This window comes from Rhinopithecus roxellana, chromosome 8 (assembly GCF_007565055.1).
Source record: "Rhinopithecus roxellana isolate Shanxi Qingling chromosome 8, ASM756505v1, whole genome shotgun sequence".
NCBI classification, from domain to species: domain Eukaryota; kingdom Metazoa; phylum Chordata; class Mammalia; order Primates; family Cercopithecidae; genus Rhinopithecus; species Rhinopithecus roxellana.
Genome location: NC_044556.1, coordinates 93,155,221 through 93,162,506, shown reverse-complemented (window position 1 = coordinate 93,162,506; position 7,286 = coordinate 93,155,221). Strand labels below are relative to the sequence as shown.

At 43.4% G+C, this 7,286-nt stretch overlaps 1 pseudogene across 1 annotated transcript; it reads right to left on the bottom strand.

Annotated features, from left to right (window-relative positions):
- Window positions 1–1,974: 1,974 nt before the first annotated feature.
- LOC115899003 lies at window positions 1,975–6,000 on the bottom strand (annotated as a pseudogene). The gene is made up of 2 exons (XR_004058611.1): window positions 5,478–6,000; window positions 1,975–2,072 (listed from the first exon to the last, which is right to left on the bottom strand). The product of XR_004058611.1 is annotated as a high mobility group protein B3 pseudogene (transcript).
- Window positions 6,001–7,286: the final 1,286 nt, after the last annotated feature.

The window sequence follows — 7,286 nt, the reverse complement described above, 5'->3', positions numbered from 1 at the left end:
TAGTAACTTAATCTGAGGTTGGGTTTCTTTTTCTCTAAAGTGAAAATGACACTATCTACTCATAGGATTTTGTTTTTCCTGGGGGATTAAATGAAATGGTTTATGTTGAAGCTCTTTGTAGAGCACATTGCCATGAAGAGTCACAAAGGAACCAAGGAAAAGGAAAGATGTGCATCCCTATTTACCCCATCAGAAGATCCTTGCAGATTTCGAACCAAGGATAAAAAGTTAATGAAAGTCCTACAATCAAAGGACATAACTCTATCTAAAGCTCAGAACTGCCCTGTCTATTTGCATGCTACTGTCAATCCTTGTACGTCACATGGTGAGGGAAGATGTGCCTACACGGGTGTGAGACCTCGAACTGACTGGAAATAACGGTCCATTACACAATAACACAGAGTTATAAAACATACAAAAACATGCTGTTTTTATTTGAAATTTTGGTGCTCTGTTCATCATGAATTTTTTTGTTTGTTTTGTATAGGGTTTTGCTGCTCTCTCACCCAGGCTGGAGTGCAGAGGTGCCATTAGGGTTCACTGCAGCCTTAACCTCCCTGGCTCAAGCGATCCTCCCACCTCAGCCCCCCAAGTAGCTGGGAACTACAGGCGCACGTGACCATCCCTGGCTAGTTTTTGTATTTTTTGTAGAGACAGGGTTTCTCCATGTTGCCCAGGCTAGTCTCAAACTCCTGGACTCAAGTGATCCGCCCACCTCCGTCTCCCAAAGTTCTGGGAATACAGGCGTGAGCTACCATGTCTGGTTCATCATGGATTTGTTAAATTATTTGTATAAAAATAATTTTATTTTTAAAACATATTGAATTAACATATTATTTATCTTGATTACTAAGTTCTTTGGTGCCCCCTTAAATTCTGCCAGGGAACCCCAGTACCTCTTCTCTTCCCCCAGCTTCAGGCCTGGCAAACTGCAGGTGCATGTTACTCATCATCGTCGTGTTTGACTTCAGTACATCTTCTGGGCAGCCAAGTCACTCGATCTTTCCTCCCCATCTGCCCTATCTATAAAATAAAAAATTATTGCAAAGAGTATAAAAGAAATTAGAAAGTAGGTCCTTGGTGTCTAGGACCTTACAATTTGATTGAAAAGCCAACCTGACTCAAGTCACGTAACTGCACAAACAGTACAAACAATTCTTGTACAGTTTTGGAGGAATCAAGACTAGAAGGAAGAATTCTGGGAGCCACAGTCCCCCTCTAACAGGTTGATCAAAGTGAACGTTAAATGAAATACACATTTGGATTAGCACCAAAAAATGGCATTTTCAACAGAGGAACATTGCACGGCTGAGGTGGTTGGTGCCTCCTTTCCTCCGGCTCTGGGGCAGATTCCAGTTCTGAATAACCATGGGTACACAAAAGCGATGGTGGTCAGAGCTCTCGCTCTAGAAAGAAGGGTTCAAATACTCTCAGTTGCTCATGAAACCTCACAGCAACTGGCAATGCTTTTTTGGGTCATTTTGGCCATTTCAGCAACAGACCTTAAAAATGGATCTTGATTTTATGTGTTTGTTTTTTTTCCCCACAATCATAAAAGAAAGGGAGAGGGAGATAAGGAGGATGAGAGGGATCTATCTGATCACCAAAAATTAAAAAAAAAAAAAAAAAGTCTGAGAAACAGTTACAGCTAAAGGAGCCTCAGGAGATGCGACAACTCCACATAGTGAGGTATTCTAGATGAAGACTGGAACATCAGAAGGACGCGAGGTAAAAACTTACGGAATCTGAATATAGACTTTAGTTAATAATAATGTATCAATCTGGGCTCATTAGTACTCTATTGATGCAGGATGTTAATAAGGTTAACTGTAAGGAGGCACATGGAGATTTTTTAACTTTTCTGTAAATCTAAAAGTATTCTAAAATAAGAAGTTTACTAAAACAAACGAAAAGGTTTCAGTGGCTCAGTAAGATTAGAATTAGGAAGAGGGATAAAAATGTGTCCTGCAGGTATCAAAGGTCATAGTAACTTGGGCTAAAGGCTCTTCTCCAAACCTCCCTGGAGTCGGCCACGTGCGGGGGCATGATGAGGCGCTGGACAACAGTGAACACTTGGAGAAGGAGTTCAATAAAACCTCAGGTCATTAACCACAGCCAGGGTGTTCTGAGCTGAAAATGACTCATACAGAAATCCCCCAGACCAAAGCACAGGATGTCTTAGGCAAAGCAGAGTTCCTGCTGCCCAGGCGAGGGCCTGGAGCTCCCAGGGCTGGCCCTGGAGGCTCTAGGATCACCTGGACTCAGTTGACCCCCTGCCTCCTTGGCCTAATCCCAAAGTAGAAGAGCATAGTGCTGATAAGCCTCAAAATGGAATTAAAATGAGGAGTAATTAGAGTAACAGCATAGCTCAGGGCATATGGAAATTCTACAGAACCGTGGTCCCATCCCAGCCTCTGGGGCCCCCACTGTGTTTATTTTAAAGTTTCTTTATTTGGAAAACCATGGCAAGGCAGGGGCCCTCAAGCACTTGGACAAAAACACAGAATGTCATACTAAAAGCACAACCTGTGTGTTGATGCGAACACACACATAGGCATGCCCACACTCATGCACACACATATTGCCAGGCCCAGCGTGCAGAGAAAGGCCCGCCAGCCCCAGTTCTCCGCTCCTCCACCCCGCAGAGGGAACCTACACTGTGCGCGCCACTCACAGGCTTCCCCTCCAGGGCACACGACTGCACACCATGTGTGTTTGCCTTCGGTTTCTCAGAAACCTGAAGAAAGTGCAGAGCTAGTCAGCTGAGGTCTGTGTTTATTCTTTCCATGTAATCGGGAAGTTTCCTGAGTACCCCATGCCAAACAGTGCTCCCTGGAAAGCAGTCAGAGCCCAGGACCCAGAGCACAGAACCCCACCATCCAGGGAGGCAGCGCGCAAACAATCACAGCCAACAGGCCCATGTGATTTCACAGCGGCCGGATGGAGACAAACCACCCAATTCGGCCAAGAGCCTAGCAGGCTGCCTGCCTGCAACCTACTGGACAAGGCACAAACAGCCAGGTGAGGTGTTCTGAGCCCTGGCACTTTAGGAGCTGGTTGGTCAAGACCCACAGAACCAGCACGACAGGTCCCTGGCCCACTTGCCACGGGCCGTGCATCATCATTTCAGGGCAACTCACTTCTTCAGCACCTTGCCTCCCTCCAACACTAGTTCTCCCTTCTCCAATGCTAACTGAAGCTTTTCACTTTGGACTCCCTGAAATGTCTTTCATCCCACCCTTATTCCACCCTCTGAACCCACCAAATAGTGAATTTATTCTGTGCACTGCATTCCAGCTCCTTGTAGGGTTTAACTGATTTTCTCCAGAGCCTTCTTTTCTCCAGCCTGGCTTCCCTTTCTGTGACCATTTTGTTTACCTCTTGTGGATGCCTTTATTTACCAACATCTCTTAAAACTAAAACTACTGTTTTAGAGCACAGCTTGGAGTTCAGAAGGGGATCAGTGTCAAGGAAATCTATCTATTCCATTGCTACCGTTTGGGTCTTTGTCCCCTCCAAATCTCATGTTGAAATTTGATCCCCAGTGTTGGAGGTGGGGCCTAATGGGAGGTATTTGGGTCATGGGGGCAGATCCCTCAGGAATAGATTAATGCCCTCCCTTCGAGGTGAGTGAGTTCTCATTAGTTTCTGAGACAGCTGGTTGTTGGAAAGAGCCTGGCACCTTCCTCTCCTCTGTCTTTCTTCCTGTCTGACCATGTGATCGCCGCACACTCTGGCTCCTCTTCACCTTCTGCCATGAGTGGAAGCTCCCTGAGCCCTCACCAGAAGCAGATGCTGGTGTCATGCTTCTAGTAATTTATAGCAATACAAACGAATTAAGACACCTATTCTGATTTTTCCTTTTTTAATAGTATTTGATAACAAATAGGAATTTTAGTTTCTAATTAACAATCAGAAATTTCAAGCCCATGACCTTCCTAATTCTATCATTCCTTCTACATTTATTACCTGGCATTCTTCTGTCAAGCAGAGCTTTTCCTTTATCAACTGAAGCTATTTGGCTACCATAAAGTATATTTCCCATTGGAAGGGCAAGATTAATAATTATTATTCTTACATGACCTTCAGATAAGAAATTGATTATTTGCTGCAGCAAATAGTGCAAATGGAGGACTTTCTTCTCGCTCCCTCTCTCGATGATTAGTATATGATTATTATAGATTCATAGATTTTCTCCATTTTAGAAATGGAGAAGCCTCAAAGCTAGGAGAGATTTTCCTCTTTCTTTTCCTTTTTTTTTTTGAGTTGGAGTCTCTCTCTGTTGCCCTGTTGCCCAGGCTGGAGTGCTGTGGCCTGATGTCAGTTCACTGCAACTTCTGCCTCCCAGGCTCAAGCAATTCTTGCATCTCAACCTCCTGAGTAGCTAGGATTACAGGTGTGCATGACCATGCCCGGCTAATTTTTTTTTTTTTTTTTTTTAATTTTTTGTAGAGAAGGGGTTTTGCCGTGTTGGCCAGGCTGGTCTCAAACTCCCAACCTCAAGTGATCTGCCTGCCTTGGCCTCCCAAAGTGCTGAGATTACAGGCATGAGCCACGGTACCCAGTCAGTTTCTTCTTTCAATGTTACATAGCTAATAAGTGGCAGAACTGAGACCAGAACCCAGGCCGGTCTAACACCGAGACCAATCTCCTAACTATTACACTCTCCTGCTTCCTCGCAGCCTTTTTTTTTTTTCTTTTTCTTAATCTTTACGTTTCCAAATATTGAGTTGGAAAGTACAAATTCTTGCAGTTCATTTGGTTAATCCTAGACCCAGATACCTAAGTTAATGTCACCTCTGTGGAGTATTGTCTATTCTGAGATTTCATTTACTCTTAATCATCATTCTATTCTTCCCCATTTTCAAAATCATGCTCATGGATAGAGGAGAAAGAAGCAAAACAGAAGCTGAGAGACTCTGGTTTTTATTTTTGGTTTATTTATTTATTTTTTTTTCTTAACATTACATTTCTTTCCCAATCAGTAACCTACCCCTTTCTCATTCATCTTTTTTTTCTATGAACAGAGCTATATATGTCCCAAATACAATCCAGAGAACTAAAAGAATTTCCAGATAAGATACACATTCCCTTCTTCTCCCAAATAGTTCTCCACTACAATTCCATCAGCAGCTTCATGGATTTACTCTAATCCATAGAGTTCCTTCTCTCTTCTCAGTTCTATTTAATTTCTTTTGAAGTACCTATACCCTTCCACATAGTATATGTTTCATATAATAGCAAGTAATATTTTACTTTCTATCAACTTCGTATCTTGATCAGAATCTCCCGTTGTAGGATAAGAAGAGAGGTGGCTTGATATCGTCAATTTTTTTTTTTTTTTTTTTTTTTTTGACGTAAAGCAGTCCCTCCCCTCCTCCTCTTCTCTCCCCTCTTCTTCACTTTCTCCCGTTTTAGGCATAGAGACCCTTGCCCATCAACTTCCTTTTGACTATAGTGGCAACATCCTTCCATACTCTCCTTCAGCTTTGCTGCCTTAGTGATGTAAGGCTGCTTTTCACTGTCATTTAAATTATTCCACATCTCACCCAGCTTTTTTGCCACGTCTCCAATAGAGATGCCGGGGTTTGTGGATTTGATCTTGGGACGGAATTCTGAACAGAACAGGAAGAATCCAGACGGTGGCCTTTTGGGAGCATTAGGATCCTTCTTCTTCTTGCCTCCCTTAGCTGGTCCATAATCCTTCATTTCCCGGTCATAGCGCACTTTATCTGCCTTTGCCATTTCATCAAATTTAGATTTCTCTTTCCCGGACATCGTCTTCCACCTCTCAGAGCACTTCTTGGAAAATTCTGCAAAGTTCACAGGGACCTCCGGGTTTTTCTTCTTATGTTCTTCTCTGCACGTCTGCACAAAGAAGGCATAAGCAGACATCTTGCCCTTTGGTTTCTTCGGGTCACCTTTAGCCATCCTGACTGTATTGTTCGCTAGTCTGGGCAGCGCAAGGCACGACGCGCGGCTCAGCGCTCCCCAGCCTCGCGCTAGCTCGATATCTCAATTTTTTTGTTGTTGAAATAAAATCACAAATATGAGTCACTAGTAAATAATCAACTAATGTATTTGTGGGTTAAATAAAACCATGTTGACTGGATGTAAGTCAATATTTAGAACATTAATATTAAACAATAGCTAACACCTTGTCTTCATGTACCATGTATGAGGTATCAAAATAAGTCCTTTGCCAGGCACGGTGGCTCATGCCTGTAATCCTAGCACTTTGGGAGGCCGAGGTGGGCGGACTGCCTGAGTTCAGGAGAATAGCCTGGGTAACACGGTGAAACCCTGTCTCTACTAAAACACAAAAAATTAGCTGGGTGTGACAGCGTGCACCTGTAGTCCCAGCTACTTGGGAGGCTGAGGCAGGAGAACTGCTTGAACCTGGGAGGTGGAGGTTGCAGTGAGCCAAGATCGTGCCACTGCGCTCCACCCTGGGCAACAGAGCAAGACTCTGTCTCAAAAAAAAAAAAAAAAAAAAAAAAGCCTTTACCTGAATTATCTCATCTCATTTTATTTTTATAGCCACTCCTCTAAGATGAGTATTTTAACATCCCCACTTTAAAAGGTGAGAAAATCAAGGCTTAGGAAGTCTAAAAAATGACCCAGTAGGTAGTAGGTAGTAGGTAGCAGAGCCAGCATTCAAAACCAAGTCCCTTTGATGTTGAAGCCCATACTCTTAACCACACCCTGTAACACTATCCCTTTGCTACTTGGAACATGTTAGCCAATGGAAAGGGGTCTTGTGACAGAAAGCCACTCATGTACAATACTGTCACATGAATTCTGAGAAGTGGACTTCCACTTTCAGTAAGGATGAGTATCTTGGGGCTGATTAATGCTCTTGCCAAAAATAACTTAGAAAGCTGGATAAAATCTTTTAAAAATTATTTTCCATGCATCAGAGAGTCACTGAAGTGAAGGGGACTAGAGGGTTCGAGATGCTAAGGAGGGAGGACCCATGTAGAAGTGAGCTGACTTTGTGCAGCTGCGTTAACCCTTGTGGCATCTGCTGATTCTGGGGACCAGTTATGAGCTGAGAATCTGGGCTCTGCATAGGCAAAGGCTGCTTCAGGGGACAGAGGGTCGGCAGAGTTTTGGGAATTTTTCATGTATACTAGAAGGACCAATTATTTGGATGAGAATGAAAGGGCAGAGAAGTGGGCTTATCCCACTGCCTGGCTTCCTCTAAAAAAAAAAATTCCTCCAAATCTGAAGCTAGGCAGAGCAGAAAGTTAAAAGTAAGCAGACATCTCAGAAAGTAGATCTCC